Source organism: Rattus norvegicus, chromosome 14, assembly GCF_036323735.1.
Source record: "Rattus norvegicus strain BN/NHsdMcwi chromosome 14, GRCr8, whole genome shotgun sequence".
NCBI classification, from domain to species: domain Eukaryota; kingdom Metazoa; phylum Chordata; class Mammalia; order Rodentia; family Muridae; genus Rattus; species Rattus norvegicus.
Window position 1 is genome coordinate 15,601,327 of NC_086032.1, and position 22,508 is coordinate 15,623,834.

Genomic DNA, 22,508 nt, shown 5'->3' on the forward strand with positions numbered 1-22,508 from the left:
AAGTTTGCTGGGAATGTATGGCTGGTTAGGTTCATGTAATCTTCCATTTCAGCCTCACGCTTTTAACGGCCCCCTGGGCCGCCTGTAGTCTCCCAGTCTGCCCTCTGTCTCTCCATAACGTCTTTTCCAACTCTCCCTGCCCCAGGGTTTCTTCACATCAGCCTCGCTTCTTCCCTGAGACCCCTCAGAGAACTGCCGTGGTGAGATGAGGCAGAGACTGGACAGCAGGGAGGAGGGAAGAGAAAAAAAAAAAAAACATGAGAAATCTGAAGTTCTTTCTCCCAGGGCCAAGGACCTGTTACTTTGACATGATTATTACAATGAGGAGATGAGGAAAATTGCATTTATTGTACAGATAACAGGGACACAGACTAGGAGTAAAATCTTTTTTTTTTTTTCTTTTTTTCGGAGCTGGGGACCGAACCCAGGGCCTTGCGCTTGCTAGGCAAGTGCTCTACCGCTGAGCTAAATCCCCAACCCCCATTTTTTTTTTTTAAAGTCAAGTATCCAGTGGAAAGTCTAGCCCAGGGCTACAGAGACTGCTCAGTGGCCAACAGCACTTATAGGACTTACAGTTCCTATAGAGGGCTGGAGCTTGCTTCCCAGCACCCACAGCAAGAAGCTTACAACCACCTTCAGCTCCAATGGATCTGACACCCTTTTCTGGCCTCTGAGAGCATTTTTACATATCTGTCAATTCCATTTGGACAGAGAGAATTTAGATGGTGTCACCATATAATAGGAAAGACGAAACCCCAATTAGACATTTTATGCCATCAAATAGAATCTGCAGTACAAGGAATGGGCTACATGTTGCTGAGTCCTTGGCCCAAAGTTCGTCAGATACCTCCTTTCCCCAAACATCACAAGCTATCGCCAAAGGCATTGATCACCCTCCACAATCTGATGGTAAGAGCGAGTTGCTGAAGACAACACTTACATCACAGAATGTGAAAAAAAACAAGCTGGTGCCCAACTAGACGCTTCCCCCGATACTGACTAGTGTTCATGCTACCAGAAGGCACCCTGTACACTACCAGAGGAGAAAAATAATAACCAGTATTATCCAGGGACAAATCCCGTGACCTACAACACCATCCAGGGCATACAGGTACAATACTGGCAAAACGTTACAGGAATAACCAGCCACTTTTTGGTTGGATTTAGGGCCACTCCATAAGACAAAATCCATACCTGACACTGCTAAAGAAGTCAAGACCTGAGGCTAATAACTATGGACCTAGAGAAAAAAAATCTAATATTATTCTGATAAGGGACATACATTATAATAAAATGATTCCTAATGACCTATTGCTATACCCACAGACGAGTGTATCTCTAAGCTCTCATTAGATGCAGTAGATGCTAATTAACACAGAGACCAATTAACACAGGACAATGTGGAGAGAGGAGAGAGAGAGAGAGAGAGAGAGAGAGAGAGAGAGAGAGAGACGCTTTCATCAAACCTCTCCCCTCAGGGTCAGGGATCTCTGTAGAAGGGGAAGTGGAAAGATTCTGAGACCCAGAGGGGTTGGACCATGTCTCCAAGGTTACAGCATTTTTCAGACACAGCAGGACCGACTCCCACATGAACTCAGAGAGTGTAACAGCACACACAAGATATGCACAGGAGTAAACCAGACACCATCCCAGCTCTGAGAAGGAGTTGTAGACACCAAGTCTTACCCTAACCATGAACTTACTTGCTATTGATACCCATTGAAAAAGGGGAGGGCTGGGGATTTAGCTCAGTGGTAGAGCGCTTGCCTAGGAAGCAGAAGGCCCTGGGTTCGGTCCCCAGCTCCGAAAAAAAGACCAAAAAAGAAAAGAAAAAGGGGAAAAATCAGTTTTGTCCAAGGCAGTGGCACTGTGTAAACCAATCACATACCAGGGCAGGCCCCATGAGCAGGAGTAGTCAGCCGAGAGAAAACAGACTCTTTTTTTCTTATGATCTTTTTTTTTTTAGTATTATTTTTCTTACTGTTTTATTTTTATTTTTTGTTTTCTGTTGCTTTTTTTTTGGGGGGGGGGTGGATATAGAAAGCCAGCGAGCACAAAGTTGGGAGGGTAGGAAGTGGGGAAGCTCTGGAACAGAATCAAAATACATTATATAAAATAATAAACCTACTCTCAAAAACCATCCTTGGGCCATTGCTTTACAAACTTTCAAACCCCCGTCTGATTGACAGCAAGCTAGGAATGCGTGTCTATTAAACAACTCAAATATTTGCAAAATTAAAGGAAATCAATACAGGTGTGTCTATTAAACAACTCAAATATTTGCAAAATTAAAGGAAAGGAATCGATACAGCTCTCTCTCTCTCTCTCTCTCTCTCTCTCTCTCTCTCTCTCTCTCTCTCTCTTTCTCTCTCGTTAAGTTTTTTCACCAGGACTCTAAAATGAAACCTTTATGCTCTCAGCTGAGCTTAATTAGATTCCAGGGATTCCTGGCATTCTGTCAACTCACCGTCCAGGGCTACCTTTTGCGAGATAAAAATTCCATCAAGAGGCCCTCTGTTCTGATGCTTATCAGCAGATGCACATCTCCTCTTTGTCATTAAGGAGGCACAGAGAAGGTCTTGCCATCTAAGGCAATGGGAGGAAAGCAGTTGGTCAGTGGCTCGACCCGGGTGCCCTTCCCTAAAATTCCACACTGGTGGCCCAGACATCTCTGTGCTCTCTAGTCACCCCTTAATATGTACTGTAGTTCTGTGCCTCACTCAGAAGCTGGGTGTCCCCAACACGATGTTTCTCCTCGATAACTCAATCACTTAAAACGTGGTGCTGTGCGATGTGTGACTGTGGGGGAGGAGTATCCGCCAAGTCACTCGTGTCACTCCGCTATCTCACCCCCCTTCCCTCCTCACTACTTTACCATGATGGGTACCGGATACTCCTGAACCACAAGTGAGGTGCTGGCTTCTACTGCTAGCTGGTTTTCTACACATTAAATCAGCTCAACCAAGGAGCTCCTTGTAAATGTTCTCCACGGTGTTGTCTGGTGAAGGTTGAGATGAAACGGCCAGGCTATTACCCACTCCCGAGCCCTTGGTGTCTGTATTCTTAATTTTATTAAATTATATAACCTCTTTGAAAACCTTCCCTTCCAGACTCCCACTCACTCAAGCTCAAAGACTGGGAACTGGAGGAGCTGTGGGCTCACTCTTCCACGTTCTTCAGTTAGATCTCTATCGTCTCCATCAGACAGAATTCCTCCAGGGCAGACACCTCAGTCATTTTTTTTTGGATATACATGTTGCCTGCCACAGTTTGTGGCTCGTCTGAAATGCTCACTAAATAACACGGGATTCTTTTCTTGCCAGTGTGGGAAGTTCGAGTGGTGTCTATTACCAGACGGAGTTGCTGCAGGAAAACAAATGATTCTCTGGGGCAGACAGAACTGGCTACATAGCAGGTGAATGAGCTCACAAACCACAGTGAGGGCTCCACAGAGGGAGGTAGGCAAGCAGGAGGCAGTGCCTCGATGGGAAGAGACCATCAGTACTCACAGACTAAGAGATAGGAGGAATAGAGTGGCTTGGACCTCTCACCTTCCAAACATCTACCTCCTATTGGCCAAAGCCCACCAGTGGCCCATTGCCTCAAAAATGGAGGAGCACAGATTACAGGGTGAGCTTCCCGAGAGCAACAGGAACAGTGTTGGGTATTCTCTTAGGGTTTTATTGCTGTGTTGAGACACCATGACCAAGGCAACTTTCGTAAAGGACAACATTTAATTGGAGCCGGCTTACAGCTTAGAGGTTCAGTCTATTATCATCATGGCAGGAAGCATGGTAGCATCCAGGCACACATGGTGCTGGAGAAGGAGCTGAGAGTTTTACATCTTGATTAGAAAGCACCCAGAGGCAGCCAGAGGAGGGTCCCTTTTGCACTAGATGGAACTCAAGCACTAGGAACCCTCAAAGCTTGCCTATACAATGACACGCCTTCTCCAACAAAGCCACAATAACTGTAATGCCACTTCCCATGGGCCAAGCATTTTCTTTTTTTTTTTTTTTTTTTTGGTTCTTTTTTTCGGAGCTGGGGACCGAACCCAGGGCCTTGCGCTTCCTAGGTAAGCGCTCTACCACTGAGCTAAATCCCCAGCCCGGGCCAAGCATTTTCAAACCACCATTGGTACCAGCACACAGTACATTTGTGTTGTGATCATGATCAGAAACATGTGAGCAAGCCAAGCACGCCGACCACCTCCCAGGCTGGGTGACAATGGCAGGCATTTGTCAATTGGTGATGAACCATTCTGTATCTTCCATCAGGACATCACTCTTCTGCTAACTATTCCTTCAGGTCAGTCTAAATTGGATGACACCTCATCCTTCTGGATGTTGCCATTGCTAATGACAACAATCAACATTTCTTAAGAACTATTTTTGCCTGACATTGTGCCTAAATAAACTGGTGAATTCCAGGCCAGCAAGATGCCTTGTCTCAAAAGAAACCCAAGGTGAATAGTAGACAAGGAACAACATCTGAGGTTGACTTCTGCCCTCCACACAGACCCTCACACATGTGCACCCCATACACATGTCCAAACTAAGAGAAGAGGAAATAATATGCCTGTTCTTTTTCTTTTGAGATGAGGTCTCACTCCATATCCTTGGCTGGACTTAAACCCATGGAGATTCTGTCTCTCCAGTATGAGATTAAAGGTGTGTGTTACCACATCCGGTTCTGCTTGATGTTTTCAAATCCAAAACATTGAAAGGTAGAATCTTATGTACTTATTTTGAATGCTTTAAATAAAAAAAATTGCAGGGCAAGTGTGTTTTAAATATTCTTTGTCCTACTAAATTCATCCAAGTACCAGAGCATCATTCTGTAAGATGATGTTGATGTCTGACAGGCCAAGAGATTTTTGGCTCTGTCTTCTGCCCGAAGCCTTGGAGCTCATGAGCTACTGGTGTGAGGGTGTCTTGGATCTCTACCGGGACCCCTTGAATGAGACTCACGGAGGCGGTGACCAGTGCAAGAACAAAAATTTTATTGTTCCAGCGTGCTAGGGCCGCTCCTCTTCAAGAGGGAGACAACCCTGAGCAGACTTTAACAGGGAATCATATACATTTGATAAGGGCAGAATTCAAACAATAAGGGCAGAATTCAAAGGGAAGTAACTGGCAGGGTACTATTGGGGGAGCGAAGTGACCTTCAAACTGACTTGTGGTCAGTGGACCAATTGGGACTTTCCAAAGAGGGTAGGTTGGGAGTCACAGGTGGCTTTGTCTGACAGTTGGCTTGTAGTTGTTCCAGGAACTAAGCTGGCTCTATCCTTCTTGAAAGGGAGGGGTCTTAGTGTTTGGAGGCTTGTGGTGGAATTTTCCCACTGGCTTTAGATTGACCCCAACTCTTTCACTGGAGCCTCTGGTGCCTAAACAACAAAAGGGAACTACCTGGAAACATGAAAGCTCTGGTTCTTGTTCTCAGGGACAACTAGCATTGAATGTCTCTTGGGGAGCCACTAAATCATCTCCCAATTTTTAAAGTACCCATTCTAATTAAAAATATTTTAAGGATTTTTAAACTTTTAAGCGTATGGGTGTTTTGCCTACATGTATGTCTATGCACTATGTAAATGTCTGGTATCAATAGAGTTCAGAAGAGGGCACTAGGTGCCGGAAACCAGAGTTACAAATGGCTATTAGCTACCAAGTGGGTCCTGGGAAATGAACGTAGGTGCTCTGGTAGAGCAGCCGGTACTCTTTCCGAGTCCCTGCTGATTGGTTTCTATTTAATACGGTTCTGCCTTTTGTCAATAGTCTCACCACCTCTCTGACCCTAACATATGTATCCCCACCGTTAGCACAGTTTAAGAAACAAACTACCATGAGGTTGCTTATCAAGACAAGAGACGTGTGTAAAAACAATCTCAACCCTGACTCTTCCTTTACATCTGACAGTGGCGTGTGGTAGGATTTCAAATGGGGGGTGGGGCTTTATTACTCTCAAGGGAATAGGGATCAAAAGGTTTATACTTTCCTAGCAATTTACTGCCACAGGAAGGAAGCCTTTAAGAGTGAGCTGGCAGGCAGAGCTGGAGTTTGTTCCAAAGGCTGTCGTTCCTGGAACAAGCACCTTGTTTGATGGTCTTCCTCACAGCTTTGGCACTCCCTTCATGCGCTGGCGTGGGAGGTAATTTACACTCAGGCACGTTTTCCCCCCAATGCAAACTAGATGGCATGGCTGATGGAGAGCTATGTGGACCAGACATCCTGCTGGTTGGTGAGTGCCACGCTGAATGCCTTGCAGGAATTTGCATCTACTCTCCGTGATGAAAATGTAATTGTGGCTGACAGACGAGAGAGCTGGGAGGCTTCATCTTCTACATATTATGGCAGTTCATCAAGGGGAGTCCAATCTCTCCCAGCACATCTAAAACACCGCTTCACCTTGCACTAAAGGGAGAGCTCTGGACGCGGAGACAGTTTAAAAAGTGTTTTGAGTGAGATTCACTCATAGGTTGTTTCCTCCAAGAGAATTTTTTTTTTTTTATGCTGCAGGATTCCATCAAATTATCTGCGAGCTGTTATAAAAACTTTACAAATATCTCCACATGGACATGGCTTTGTCTATCTCACATTGGACTAATACTCCGTATCTAGTGAAAGGGTGGCCTTGAACTTCCTATCCTCCAGGCCTATTGCTTTGTTTGACAAAATCTCTTTCTATGTTGCCCAGACTGATCTTGAACTCCCAAACCATCTTCCTCTCCCAAGTAGCTAGGATTATAAGTGTTCTCCTGGCTGTATTAGTTAGTTTGTTTGCTTTTTTTTTTTTTTTTTTTTTTTTTTTGAGCTGAGGACTGAACTCAGGGCCTTGTGCTGGCTAGGCAAGTGCTCTACCATTGAGCTAAGTCCCCAACCCCTGTTTGCTTTTTTGATGCAAGACAGTGAACCGGGTCTTACAAATGCTAAACCCACTACATCCATGCCTGACTACTGAATTATATCCTAGGATTGAATTTTCAAATGCCCTCTCCCCCAAAAAATTCTTTCAGGGTCACTGTTTAGCTAATGTTTTAATAAAAATCCTGTAGCCAGGCAGTAGTGGCACATACCTTTAATCCCAGCACTCAGGAGGCAGAGGCAGGCAGATCTCTGTGAGTTCAAGGCCAGCGTGGTGTGCAGAGAGTTTTCCAGGAGAGCCAGAACTACACAGAAAAACCGTTTCTAAAAACCAAAAAAAAAAAAAAAAAAAAAAAAAAAACAAAAAAAACCAAAAAAACAAAAAAACCCCAAAACAAACAAACAACAACAACAACACCAACAAAAAGCCAACATATGTTACATTCAGAGCACAGAAAGCAGAAATTGCAAAGCTATGCAAGCATCACTGCTATTGGTCACAACTCAGGAAACAGCGTCACAGTGTCTGTGATCAACATGGGAAAGTGAGTTCACTTCTCAGCAAATTTCCCGCTCATACATCTGCGTCTACTTCCTCTAAACACTAGATACTCAGTGCCTGGTCCCCGCAACACTGTTCATGTGACAACACAGGGGACACTTCTAAGCTGAGACACTTGTCGATCTGCTCCTCGCTCAGTTCCATGGAAGGCTCATGACTGAGTCGGAAAGCTCATGTGGCCTGAGCCTTTACCCGGAGACAAACTCTCCCTGGATCTCTTCCCTAGTTATACTCTCTACCTGTGTTTGTAGCTCCTTCATCTAGAACAGCAGAGGCATTGTCTGCCTATAGAAGACAATGGCAGAGACTAAAGGCAGACACACACAGTCTTCCTCTGAGGGAACTGCTGTCTGTTTGAGGAGAGTTGTCTAATGAGAGCACAGAACTGAGGTTACAAGCCTATGAAGATGAGATACAGCCTGAAGGATAAAGTCAAGTTGTGCGATCCGCTGACCTTCTAGAAGCCAATGTGCAGCCTGCTACAAGCATAACTTGCAGGATGTTCGTGAAGACGATGATGTAAAAAGAGAGAAATGGATGAGTTGAGACTTGACAGCCTCCTAGAGTGTAGCTAGACTTTACCTAATGTTTATCCGACACCATGTCTGACTGCACCATAGAAGAAATCACAGAAGCCCCCATAGGTTTGTTTTGATTTGTTTTCCAAAAGCCTCCTTGTTTGTCCTGCAAGCATACTACTTACAGACAGGGCCTTTCTCATCCTCACTTTTAATATGTGCTGAGGATGAAACTCAAGGGACCTGTCACATTAACACTCCAGCAATGATATAACCTACAAACCTATGTCTTCTTTTCACTGTTTAAAATGAGAACTTCAGTTGTATATGGTACCACACACCTTCAATCCCAGCACTCAGGAGGCAGAGGTAGATAATCCCCATGAGTTCCTTGAGGCCAGACTGGTCTACATAGTGGGTTCTTGGACAGCTAGGGCTGCAAAGGGGAACACTGTCTCAGAAAACAAAACAAAAAAACAACAACAACAAAACACACACACACACACAATTAGAACTTCCAAGGAAAGGAAAATCCATGTAGTACATGTGGGCTATCTCTGGTTGGTGCTGGAAGCTTGACTTAGAAGACTTTTTTTTTTTAAGGTTTATTCATTTATTATATATACTGTACAGTACACTGTACAGTATATATAATAATAAGTGTAGTGTACAGTACACTGTAGCTGTCTTCAGATACACCAGAAGAGGGCATCAGATCTCATTACAGATGGTTGTGAGCCACCATGTGGTTGCTGGGAATTGAACTCAGGGCCTCTGGAAGAGCAGTCAGCGCTCTTAACCGCTGAGCCATCTCTCCAGCCCTAGAAGACACTTCTAACCTGGTATTCTCAATACCCTAGGGTCTCCATCGCAATTTAGGCTTACATATCCATAATATCGTTAAATATTCATGTATCACTTTGTCTGGAGGGAGCCCTTGAGTAGACAAAGCATGGAGCTCTGAGGGGGAAGCCTGAACTGTGATGGAGACCCCAAGTTGCTGGAGATGCCGCGAATATCAGTTTAAGAAAAGCTTTAGGCACAGAGCAGGGAGGGAGAGGAGAGGAGAGGAGAGAGAGAGAGAGGGGAGAGAGAGAGAGAGAGAGAGAGAGAGAGAGAGAGAGAGAGAGAGAGAGAGAGAGAGCTGCTTCACAATGCCTGGCCCCATAGGCTTGTCTCCGGAACCTGAGTGTGAGGCTCTGTGATCCCATAATTCCTGCGGTCTCTGTGATGCAAAATAGGCACTAGGTAGGCAACACCATGGTTTAATGTCAGCTTGAGATGTAGCTGGGCCTCCTGTACCACAGTTGTACCAGCCTCTAGGTGCCCAGCAGCTGAATCTGGTCTTTTACTTATATTTAAATGTTTCTTACTATTTTTTATGTGTATGAGTGTTTTGCCTGCATGTGTGTCTGTGTGCCACATGTGTGTCTGGTGTTCACAGAGGCCAGAAAAGGGTGTCAGATCTCCTGTGACTAACACTACAGACAGTTTTGGACCATCTGTGGATGCCGGGAATCAAACCTTTGCTGAGCAGCCAGGGCTTATTAATCCCTGGGCCATCTCTCCAGTCCCTGAACCTGGCTTTCTTGGACATTTCTTTACAGCAGGGTACCACTTTGGCTTTTGTTGGGATAATCTTCTTGTGCACTGTGTAAAGTTGTCTTTGTATTATTCTAATGTTGATTTTTGTACCAGAGAGCTGCACCTTGGTATTACTTTTATGAAACATCACCTGTCCCAGTGAATTCATCAGCAAGGGCGGAACATTCAGGCAGAGAAAGGAACTCTGGGAAGGAATCAGGTGCAGGGGATTCACCAGCCAGTGAGACAGGGAGGAAGGAAATGGTGCCAGGCCTGAAGGAGAGTTAACAGGCCACGTGGCAGAACTTAGATTAGGACAAACGGGTTATTAAGTTATATAGAAGTTATATAAGTTACTTGAGAATAAGCCTCAGCTGTAAGGCCTCGGCTTCATAAACAAATACGTCTCTGTGTCATTATTCAGAAGCTGGCTGGTGAGACAGTCTAGCAATAGGCTTTCATTTCTATATCCTGGAGCCTTCAGGAGGAAGGATCTTCCTTAAGGTACCTTTCCTTCGGTCTCAGTACAGATGGAAAAAGTGTCTTTTTAATGATGCTAATCTTTTCAATAATGATTGCAGTGAGAATGATGGTACAACCCTGTCTTTGTGTTCTACTTGTGTGAGGAGCTCATTATTATCACGATGGGGAGCCTCCCCCATCATGGCAGCACAGAGTCTACATCCAGATCCACAGGCAGCAGGGAGAGAGAAAGAGAGAGCCACTAAGCCTGGCTGCGGCTTTTGAAACTTCAAAGCCCACTCCCACCGACACACTTCCTCCAAGGCCACATCTGCTCCAACAAGGCCACACCTCTTAATCCTTCTCAAGCAATGCCCCTTGATGACTAAGGATTCAAATATATGAGCCTATGGGGCCATTCCTATTCAAGCCATTACAGTGGCTATAATGTTATTAGAACTTGGGAGATAGAGGTTGTTGAGTTAACGGACTGTGGGATGAAAATCACAGACACACAGTTGTTCAATTTCAACGTGCCTTATTGGCTCAATGGCTAGCCTGCCCTTCCCAGTACTCTTAGCTCAGCTCCCTAAATCTGTTCTCAACTTTAGTTGCTCAGTTACTTTAGTCCCAGCTCAACATTCCATCCTCCTGCCTAGAGAAGAAGGCTATGGTCGCTTCTCCCGAGATCTCACACGGCTTGTTTCTTTCCAAAGCATCATGAACTCTCTCTCTCTCCTATCCTGCATCCGCCAGTTTGCCTGAGGGGACCCAGAAGGCCCATCTATTCCTTCTGCCCAGCAATTAGCCCATGGCGTCTTTACTGTTAGATCAAGAACCAACTAGGGAACAGGACCTTAGCATCAGAACCACCCCTAAAGAGGTAGAAGATTAGGAATTCAAATTTATCTGCTGCCCAGCAAGTCTGAGGCCTGTCTGTGTAAAACCCTCTCTGAAAACAATACAAAATAGTAATACTCACTGTTGCTTTGTCTACACTTGCCTTATCTGCATTAACCATGCATTATAATGTCAGTGTTTAGAGACTATTTATTTCCTTATTTCATGGAAGGGAAGGAGCGTAGGTATGTGTGTGCTTTGGCGAGTATATGGATTTTTTTTTTGGAGAACACTTGCAGTATTTAGTGTTCTCCTTCCACCATGTGCACTCCCAAATATCAAACTTGGGTTGTCGGGCTTTGCAGCAAAGCCTTTACCCACTGAGCCATCTTGCCAACATCAGCTACTGGAAGCCAATCATCTTGTTTTCTAGGCAGGGTCTCTTTTATTACCCCTGCCACTGTACTGCATGCTTTAGCTTCCCTTGTTGTCACCTCCCATCTTTCTGTAGAAGTTCTGAGACTACAGATGCAAGCTGTCTCCACTCACCTGACTTCAGTAACTGTGATGGTTTGTATATGCTCGGCCCAGGGGGTCACACTATTGGAGTATGTGGTGCTGTTGGAGTAGGGGTGTCACTGTGGGTGTAGGCTTTAAGACCCTCATCCTTAGCAAGCTCAAGGCCCTGGGTTCAGTCCTCAGCTCCGAAAAAAAAAAAGACCCTCATCCTATCTGCCTGGATGCCAGTATTTTGCTAGCAGTCTTCAGATGAAGATGTAGAAGTCTCAGCTCAGCGTGCACCATGCCTGCCTAGACACTACCACGCTCCCACTTTGATGATAATGGACTCAACCTCTGAACCTGTAAGCCAGCCCTGATTAAATGTTGTCTTTTATAAGAGTTGCCTTGGTCATGGTGTCTGTTCACAGCAGTAAAACTCTAACTAAGACAGTCACTGTTGTCCAGAACTAGAACAAAATACTAAATAAGAAAATTTGGGGGCTGGAGAAATGGCTCAGTGGTTAAGAGCACTGACTGCTCTTCCAGAGGTTCTGAGTTCAATTCCCAGTGACAACATGGTGGCTCACAACCATCTGTAATGGGATCTAATGCCCTCTTCTGGTGTGTCTGAAGACAGTTACAGTGTACTCATGTATATAATAAATAAATAAATCTTTAAAAAAAATTTTGGTTTTGTTGGAAACTCCAAATAATATAATATTTGGTAAGTGCCCTCCACCAAACTAAATAGAATTATTTATTTATTTATTTATTTATTTATTTATTTATTTATTTATTTATTTATGTATTGCTTTTCAAGACAGAGTTCCTCCATGTAGCCCTGGATGTCCTTAGAACTTGCTCTGGAGACCAGGCTAGCCTCAAAGTCACAGTGATCCACCTGCCTCTGTGTCCCGAATGCCGGAATTAAAGGCATTCACTACCACTACCTGACAGAATAAATTTTTTTATATGTGTGTGGTTGCTAAATCCTTAATAGAGTGGACTAAAGCCAAGAGAATAATGAAGGACAGTAAAAGAGTCAGGGTGGCTGCTTCCAGGACCAAACACCAGGGATGGAAACAATAGAAACTTCATCTGGTTTGGGGAATCTCGGAAGAAGACTTGTGCTTCAACTCCCCACTGGAAATTCTATAAGGGAAGAGTCTTAGAGATCTATAGGACACTATGAGTGGCTGTTAGAGCACCAGTAGTCCCAGGCATGCTCAGTGAGATTGCACTTGATAGACAATTCCACCCCATGCTTCTCCCATGCCCACTCTTTCCATGGAGGGGCCCCTGAGGTCTCCCCATGGCTCCCTACATCCTCCGTGCCCATTTGAGCAAGAGCATGGCCGAGAAAATGCCAGAGGATTGGGAATGCTTGGATAAATTTTGGACTAGGAGTTGAAAGTAGGGTGAGACTGTGGTGGGTGTTAGCTGGGGGTGGAACTTGGGGGCAGAATCCAAAGTGAAAGCAATGTCACAAGAGGGGACTGTCCTCCCAGGGGTACTTCACAGCCTCTGGTGTTACAATCTTACAAGGAAACCTGCAGAGCCATGAATGGGAAGAAAAGAAAATTTTTGAATTGATTAAGAACTTATAAAAGATTGAGTTTTAAGCAAGAAGTAACTGAATTTATCTTCAATCAGAGAAGGCACAGTTTTCTGTTAGTAAGTAGAAGTTAGGGCTTATGAGTGAATTTCATTCAATCGCAGAGAAATATAATTGCTTCTTAGCTCAACTGATATTTAGCACTGTGTAACCTTTTTCCTGCCTGTGTTCACACGTTTTGGTATAAATTAGTTCATCATTTCTCAGATGTCTTACCTCACGTTTCAGAATGAGCTAAATTCTCTCTCAAGCAAATTTTATCTTCAATTCAGAAGTAGGACTAACCTTTTAGAAGATGTAGTGATAACATTTTGGTTGTTGCCCCCATGTCTGTCCTCAAATCCTTTATTGTGAACACTCACGATGTTTAAATCAGCAGAGCATTTAATCCCACCACCCTGCTCCAGGAACCAACCCAGAAAGGCCAGCCTGGGCCCAGCGGCCCATGACACCCCACCTGTCCTTACAACCACTCCTGGACCATGCAGACAGCCCTGTGGACCCTCTTGAGTTGTAGGAAGAAAGGGCTGCTTTAGGGAGATGAACACTGAAACACTGGAGCAGGCCTCGGATTGAAATTGATACCGTGTGGGCTGGAGAGATGGCTCAGGAGTTAAAAAACACCAGTTGCTCTTCCAAAGGACCCAGGTTCAATTCCCAGCATCCACAGGGCAGCTCACACCTGTCTGTAACTCCAGTACCAGGGCTTCTGACACCCTTACACAGACAAACACGCAGCCAAACACCAATGTACATTAAATATAAACAAACAAACAAACAGATACCATACAAGGCAATGCATGTCTGGAGATTTACCAAGTCAAAGCAAACCCCCGGCTCCCTTACTTCTGAACTATTTCGAGCTGAATTAATCAAGATTTTTTATTGTCTCACCCAGCTGGAGCTGTTGTTGATTTTTAATTATATGTACGGGGGTGGGGGGGGGAGAACAACCTTCAAATGTTGTGTTTTGAGAAGGCAACTTTCTCAGCTCCTAGATCTAAACAGATGATCTCAGCCTAATAATAGCTACGTCATCCCTCTGAGCTTTGTTGTAGAGAGGTATTCACCGAGGAAGTTCAACATTGAAACAAAAGGAAAGTTCTGGGCGGGGTATGAGCTCAGCTATAGACTGCTTACCCAGCATGCCTTAAACCCTTAAACCCTAGGGTTCCATGCCCAACACCTCATAATGCAGGTATGGTAGGTAGCACACGAGTGTAATCCCAGCACTCTGGAGGGGCAGGCAGAAGGATCAGACATTGAAAATGTCTCCTTAGTTACACAAGGCGTTTGAGGCCAGCTGGGGATATACTGACCCAGGGTTCTAAGGGAAGGAAGAAAACAAGAAAGGGAGGGAGGAGTGGAGGGAGGGGTGAGAGGGAAGAATGGAGGGAGGGGCAGGGAGGGAGGAAACTTTCTAGGATGTGAGAAACCCATTCTTTTATATTTCCACTCTTTGTGTTTATCTTCCAACAGCCGTGCCACATTCTAATGGCCCCCGTGCAGTGGGTCTTCCTTTTCTCCTCTCTCTGTCCCCCTTTTCTTCCTCAGGGTTAAGAGAGGGCAGGAGGAGGAGGCAAGGGAAGAAAGGCACGCAGTCCGGCACCCGCTGTGCTCCTCGCCTCTGCTCGGCTGGGCGGAGCAGTCCTTACTAGCTCTTACATAAAACTAAGAATGTGTGCTCCTATTATTCTGGGATATTGGGTGACAATCCATTCCACAAATTCCACGGCGCCTCATGACCAGGTGACGCAAGCTCTTGCACACAGGGCAGGCCGATTGTTTGCTCTGTCAAGAATGTCTCAGCTGGCAGCCCTCGCCCAGACTCCTGCTTCCTACCACTCCTGGGCTCTTCCGGTAATCTCTCTGACCAGAGTTTAGAACCAGCCAGTGAACAGGGCACTTATCAAGGGCAAATGTTTACTTTATGATGTGGCAGTTAAAAATAACCTTCCAGAGACACTGCCTAAGCAAAGGCTATTGTCCTGGTTGGCAGTACACCTAATTCTTCCTCCTGTGGCTGTCTCTCCCACATTTCCTTGCCACGGCTGCAAACTGGTAATGTTCAAAGGAGACCATGATTTTCAGAGGGTCCTGTTTCCAGAGTCTGCTACTATTTTAGTTACTTCTTTTTTTTTTTTATTAATGTGATAAGGCATCATGACCAAGGCAACTTGTAAAAGAAACAGCTCGTAGGGACTTACAGCCTCGGAGGGTGAGCCCATGGCTTTGATGGTAGGGAGTATAGCATCAGGCAGGCAGGCATGTTGCGGGAGCAGTAGCTGAGAGCTTACATGCCTATCCATAAGGAGGAGGCAGAGGGCGCTAACTGGAAATGGCATGGACCTTTGAAACCTCAAAGCCCATTCCCAGTGACAAACCTCCTCCAATAAAGCCACGCCTCCAAATCCTTCCCAAACAGTTCCACCAGCTAGGGCCTGAGTATTCAAATGCATGAGTTCACAACACATCATGGGGTCAAGAAGAAGCTTAGACACAAGATCCAGGCTGTTCTTGGGGGTCAGGAAATGGCTGAGGAAGCTGGGAATCAGAAAAAACTGTACTGCGATACAGGGGAGGGCATGACTGGGCAGAATAATGAAAGATAGAGCTCATATCCATGTTGAAGCAGTGACGACCTTGGAGTTAACAACTGACAGAGCTCTGAATGATACTGGGCAACCTAGACAGTGCTCTGAAGGATACTGGGTAAAGAACTTGGAGCTGGAGCATGACTGTAACCCCAGCACTCAGGAAACCAAGGCAACGGCTGCTTTCGAGGTCCACTTGGGCTAAACAGCAAGTTCAAGGCCAGCCTGGGCTACGCTGTGAGACTTTATCTCAAACAAAACAAGACCCAGACAAGACAAAACAATTTGAAAACTTCCTTAAGAGAAGTATCAGAGGTGGGATGGCTCAGTTAGGAGCGACCAGGCACACTTTGCCTTTTATCTTGACACTTGGGAGGCAGAGGCAGGTAGATCTCTGTGAGTTCCAGGCCTGCCTGGTCTACAGTGTGAATTCCAGGACAGCCAAGGTTATGCCTCAAAACAAACAAACAAACAAACAAACAAACAAACAAACAAACCGGTACTTTTCTAGAGGACCTGGGTTTGAGTCCTAGCATCATATGACAGCTCACAGCCATCTGTAACCCCAGTTCCAGGGTATCTGACACCTTCTTATGGCTCCTTAAGTACCAGACATGCACATGGTTCACAGGCAAACAAAGCACCCATAAACATAAAATTAAAAAAAAATCTTAAAAAGAAAACAATCCCATTAGAAAAAATGGGCAAAAGACATGAAGGGCTTATTATTGTAAATACATAAAAGCATATTCAACACCATTGACCATTAGGGGAATGCAGATTAAAACCACACTGGGGTGTCATTACACAGCTGCTAAAATAATTAAAATAAAAATCTTGGGCTGGGGATTTAGCTCAGTGGTAGAGCGCTTACCTAGGAAGCGCAAGGCCCTGGGTTCGGTCCCCAGCTCCAGAAAAAAAAGAACCAAAAAAAAAAAAAAAATCTTATCAAATTCTGGCAAATACGGGAGAAGCCCAAAATGTGATCGTCACTCTGGAACGAGTTTGGTAGCTTCTTTGAAAATCAAACATATTCTTACTCTATGGTCCAGCAAATGCACTCCCGGAGAATTAACTCGGAGAAATGGAGATTTCTGCACACATGATGATCTGTTTATAAATACACATGACATAGCAGATACACATATGTACACACATACGTATACATACAGCTACATTCACACGCACATGTATGTACACATATGCAGGTTCTCACTATGTAGCTCAGGGTGACTTGGAACTCTCTATACAGACCAAGCTGTCCTGGAGCTTAGAGGTCCCCCTGCCTCTGTCTCCCAAGTGCTGGCATTAAGGGTGTGCCATGCCTTACATCAGTTTGTTACAGCAACAGTACAAACTGTAAACAGCCAAGATATCCCTCCACAGTTAAGTGGTCAAACACGCTGTTAAACACTCAAACCATGAAATGTTTATCACTCAGAAATTTAAGGGAATATTTGTATAACATTTTTAAAATGACAAAATTAGAAATAGAAGACATAACAGTGTTGGTCAGGAGTTAGGGATGGGGAGCAGTGGGCGTAGGTGGATTGTACAACTATAGTGTGTGAGGGAGACGCTTACTGTATGTGACAGTTTTGTGTCCTGGCTGTGCTACATGGAACTACAAATGTGCACCATACCAGCATCAAGTCCTTGGCTGTGACGTCGTTCTATAATGATGTAAGACTGAGCCATCAGGTAAAAGGCACATCAGATCTCTGGTAGTGCCACGCCCAACATCCTACATCTACAATCACATTTTTACATTCTACAGTTTTACATTTTATTCAAATTTTATTTTCTGATCCATGGTCTTATGTATCCCAGGCTGGTCTCGAACTTGGAATATAGGCAAGGATGACTCTGCATTTCTGATCTCCCCTCCTTCACCCACCAAGTGCTGGGATTGCAGGCATGTGTCACTGTTTACATGGCGCTGGAGAGAAACTCCGAGGCATCATGAATGTGATACAAATACCTTACTAACCTTACTAAAACTTAAAAAAAAATTTTTTTTCAAGTCCTACTGAGGGTCTCTGAACCTAACTGGATGCTGTGAACTTCTATGGTTTAGACTCTTCCATGGGGAATAACTAATATTTCCTGTCCACTGTGCCCAGGTTTCCATCACTGGGGACTCCTGTGCAGTCAGGGCCAGGATAAGCAGTACCCGTGCCCCTGATCCTACCAGGCTAGACTTGTGCTGGGCTGAGGCACTCAGCTCTTCCGGAAGGATGAAGACTGGGGAGTAACACGGAGCAGATACGAATTCGAAGCTCTCACCTGGGAAGCTAAACTAGAAGATGGGGAAAGAAACCAACGTCAGAGGAAATGGTTTCTGACCGAGTTCAGTCATGTCCATCTTTAGACCACAGTTTCTAGAAGCCACCATGCTTGTTAAATTCCACAGCGGGAGCCTGTGGCAGGCCACTCTCATGCCGAGGTATTTAAAAGTTAATGTAGTAAGTATGGAGAGGGGACACTCTCTTTTTTTTCCAAAACCAAGCTCTCAGGAGCCACCCATGTGCCCAGGAATGATGAATGGGCATGGACACCAGATCACTGAAGTTCTGGCTATGAAGTTATAGAAGCTGCTCTTGAAAGGGTTGGTTCTGAAACGGAACACCCTCCCACACAGGTGTATGAAGCAGGGAGTACGGTTCCATTAATTACAGGATTCCAGTCCAGAGACTCAACAAGACTCTGGCCCTCTCTCTCCACATTCCAACCATTGATGACCCTTTTGGGCATGAGAATCCCCTCTGGTGTGTCTGTGTTTTGTCCTCCTTTTGAAAAGATAACTCATATCCTTTTTCCTCTCCTTCTCAAGCAGACTTCCCTGGATTTCACCCCGCCCGGCTCTCCCTTGGCTCTCACCATGGCCCGAAAATGTCCAAGGTTCCCTATCTCTTTTATGTTTAGGTTCTGTCTCATCATCTCCATGAAGATGAGGCTCCTCCCACTTAGCCCCGGGTCCTGTGTGCCTGGGACTTGCTTCATCCATCAGTGCGGCTCCCTGGTGACCATTCTGACACTCTGATGGGTTCTGCTCCTGGGTATACCAGAAGTCTCTCTCTTCAGATAAACCCAAAAATTTGCCTATATCTCTGCTTTCCATTCCCGACCGCCCATCTCTCCCTTGCTAAGTCTCACTCCTCATCTGGCTTGCTCCTTTGTCCCACCAACTTTACAGCTATTTATCTCCAATCCCCACCACCACTAGCCCTCAAACAACCTCTTGTCCAGGTCACAGGTCCCCTGAAGTCCCACAGCCTATTGGTGTTCAAGATAAAAGCCCAGCTTCTTTGTAGAATGCTTCCCCCCTGTCTCTAGCTTCCATTATTGCCGTCTGCACCAAACACTCTTGTCTGTCTGGCACCGCCCCAGACCAGCCTCACCCTGGAAGCCAACTCCTCTGCCCTGAAGAGTCTCCTCATGGAAACTCATTCTAACTCCCTAAACTTGCCAGCACTGCTTCACCTGCCACAGTCCTGCACCATCACCACCATGACGCCTGCCCTAAAACACCCTGAAGGCAAAGGAATGGTTTTCTTTATTATAGTGGGGTTTCTCCCCCCAGTTTTTATTTTGAAGGATTTAAAAAAAATTCCAGAGCAGGAGAGATGGCTCAGTGGTTAAGAGCACTGACTGCTCTTCCAGAGGTCCTGAGTTCAAATCCCAGCAACCACATGGTGGCTCACAACCATCTGTAATGAGATCTGATGCCCTCTTCTGGTGTGTCTGAAGACAGCTACGGTGTACTTATATATAATAAATAGATAAATCTTTGAAAAAAATTCCAAACGTTTGAAAAGGAAAGGTCCAATGAAAATTTTGGACTCTTCACCATTTGAGGCTGGGAATGAAGCTAAGTGGTTAGAGCATTCCTACTGTGCACGTGGCCCTAGGTTTGATCTCTACTATGGAAAAAGAAAATAACCCATGTTACCACGCCATGCATGTTCCTTTCCCTTCCCATCTTTAAAACATAACTTATATTTCTGCTCCTTGCTTTCCAACAGGGCTATGTTCTGATAAAACCATCATAAGTTGAAACCACTAAGTCAAAATGGATTCAATACGCCTAACAGACTGAACCTCAGAGCTCAATCACAAAATCAGGAGCTCTATCTCCATCCACATTGTTGCAGTTGACAAGACTTTACTCTTTTTATGAATGAACAACCTCCCACTTGTTATAATGTAGCAAGTTTTCTTTATCCATTCATCTACTGATGAGAGTCTAGGTTAGGTCCCCACTTTAGCTATTGTGAATAGTGTTACAGTAAATGCAAATGTACAAGAATCTTTTTTTAAAGTAAACTTTGGATCTATAGTGAGCAGTAGAATTGATGAAATATATGGTAGTTTTAGTTACAGGTTTAGAAAGGCTTACCTCCATACTGTTTTTCATAATCTCTTAATATTTTATACTTTCCAAGAGAAAACAGTTTCTCAAATCACTATAGTATCACATTGAAAAAGCTTACATTAGTATTCTATCATCATAGATCATAGAGTATACTTTCAAACTTCCCAAGGATCTCAAGAATGGCCTTTAGAGCTAAAATGAAAACATAAAACTAGGGTCCAATCAAAGTTCACTTATCATATTTAGTTACCATGGCTTTTAAGATTTATTTTTAATTTAAAATAAATGCATGTATTCGTACGTATGGCTATGTGCACATGAGTTCAAGTGTCAATATAGTCCAGAAGAAGATATCAGATCCCTGGAGCTGGAATTACAGGTACTATGAGCTGCCTGAAGTGGGTGCTAGGTACCGAACTCAGGTCCTTTGCAGGAGAATTAGGCTCTCTTAAGAGCTGAACCATCTCTATAGCCCCCAATTACCATATTTATAAGACTTCTTATTCTTCTAGACTCGCCTGGCTTTTGTCATATTTTTTCTTTCCAGATAATAACTTTTCCCCCCAGACATTAACTGTTTTATAGAGTTCAGTTGTCTTGTTTGTTTCCCCCAAACTTGTATTTGATTATCATTTCCTCTTGCTTAGATTCAGATTAAACACATATGGCAAAGAACTATGTCTTAGGGTTAACATTGCTGTGATAAAATACCATGACCAAAAGCAACCGGGGGGGAAAGAGGTGTGGTGTTATTTGGCTTACACTTCCACATTGCTCATTGAAGAAAGTCTGGACAGAATTCAATCAGGGCAGGAACCTGAGGGCAGAAGTTGATGCAGAGGCCATGGAAGAATGCTGCTTACTGGCTTGCTCCTCATGACTTGCTCAGCCTTTCTTACAGAACCCAGGACCACCAGCCTAGGGATGGCACCACCCACAATGGACTGGGCCATTCCACATCAATCACTAATTAAGAAAATGTCCAATAGTTTTGCCTAAAACCAGATCTTTTTCTTTCTTTTTTTTTTTTTTTAACAACCAGATCTTATGGAGGCATTTTCTCAACGAAGGCTCCTTTCTCTCCAATGACTCTAGCTTGGATCGAGTTAATGTAAACTAGCAAGCATAAACTATGCTGGTGGTAGCATCCTGTGGTAGTTTAAATGAGAATGGCCCCTACGGGCTCAAATATTTAAATGTTTGGTTCCCAGTTGGTGGACTGTTGAGGATGGATTTGGAGATAAGGCCTTGATGAAGGAGGTGTGTCACTGGGAGTGGGCTTCTAGGTTTCAAATGCCCACACCATGCCCAATCATTCTCACTGTCTCTGTCTCTCCTTCACTGTCTCCCCCCGCCCCCATCTGCTTCCTGCTTGTGAATCATATATAAGCTTCCAGTACTATTCCAGAGCCTGCCTGTTGCTAGGCTCCCTGCCACAATGGCCACAGACTCATCCTCTAAAACTGTAAGCAAGCTCTCAATATAATGCTTTCTTTTATAAGTTGCCTTGGTCACGGTGTCTCTTCCCAGCAACAAGACAGTAACTAAGACATAAAGCATCAGGCTAATGGAAGCCTAGATGGCATTAACAGAAATGTACAAAGTAGAAAAATGTAGTTCATGGCCAGACAACACCTGCAGGATGGTGTCTACTTCTGAATTTCATTCTGAGAGAGATGGGGACTACTAGGCTCACATATCTTTTAGTAATGGTGATAAGAGAGAAGGCCCAGGAGCCAGAGTTCTTAGTTCAAAGTTAGCCTCTGTTACTTAAGAGCTGTGTACCTCTGGGTACCTTGTTTAACGTCTCTAAGCCTTATTTTATGTGGAAGTTTGATTTCTATTTTCTTTATATTATTATTGTGACATTCATATAAACACATATTCAAATGAAAATATGAACATATGTTGACTAGGTAACACCTGATATATCATGGTCTGCAGCATATCCTACTGGTGTGTGCCAACAGTCGGCACCATATCAAATTCTATACTCAATAAATGTTACGATTTCTAATGTTGCTATCATCATGATCATTTTGACCATCAACAGTTCGTGAAAATGAAGCAAGGAAGAAAAAGGAGACTCGTAGAGACACGCTTGGCTCTTCAAAGTCTTGAAACACTGCCAAGAGACAGAGAGATTAGATGGCTTCTCTGTGACCCAGGAAATAACTATAATATCTAGGAGTATAAATTATAGGAATCTAGATTTGAGCTCCATATAGGGAGAACGTAATTTAATATCAGCATTATCTATAGATCAAAGACTCACTTTGGATGTAGACATCCCAGGTGACTGGAGTATTCAATCTCACCTTGGATGTCCTTTGGGGTTTAAGAACTAGCTGGGCAACTGAATTAGATGACCCAAAGAGATCTAGTCCATGATAAACTACATCAATGAACCCAGGAAGCACGATTTGAGAAAAGATTAAAACTTAAGAGCTCAAATGAAAACATCATTGCTTCAATGTTCTCCCACTCCACTCTTTATCCTTCATCCTTCCCATGTCCCCCGTAGCCAAAAGAAGAAATGACGTCATTCCAAATGGTGCTCAGATGCATGTATAAAAAGCGCCAGAGATCTTATGGTC

General features: G+C 44.3%; 1 protein-coding gene and 1 pseudogene across 2 annotated transcripts in view; both read right to left on the reverse strand.

Moving 5' to 3' along the window:
• Positions 1-22,508, reverse strand: part of Shroom3 (shroom family member 3) — a 297,390-nt gene that overhangs the window by 217,558 nt on the left and 57,324 nt on the right. The window lies entirely within an intron of this gene.
• LOC134481830 (large ribosomal subunit protein uL30m-like) overlaps positions 6,772-22,508 on the reverse strand; it is a 23,399-nt pseudogene continuing 7,662 nt past the window's right edge.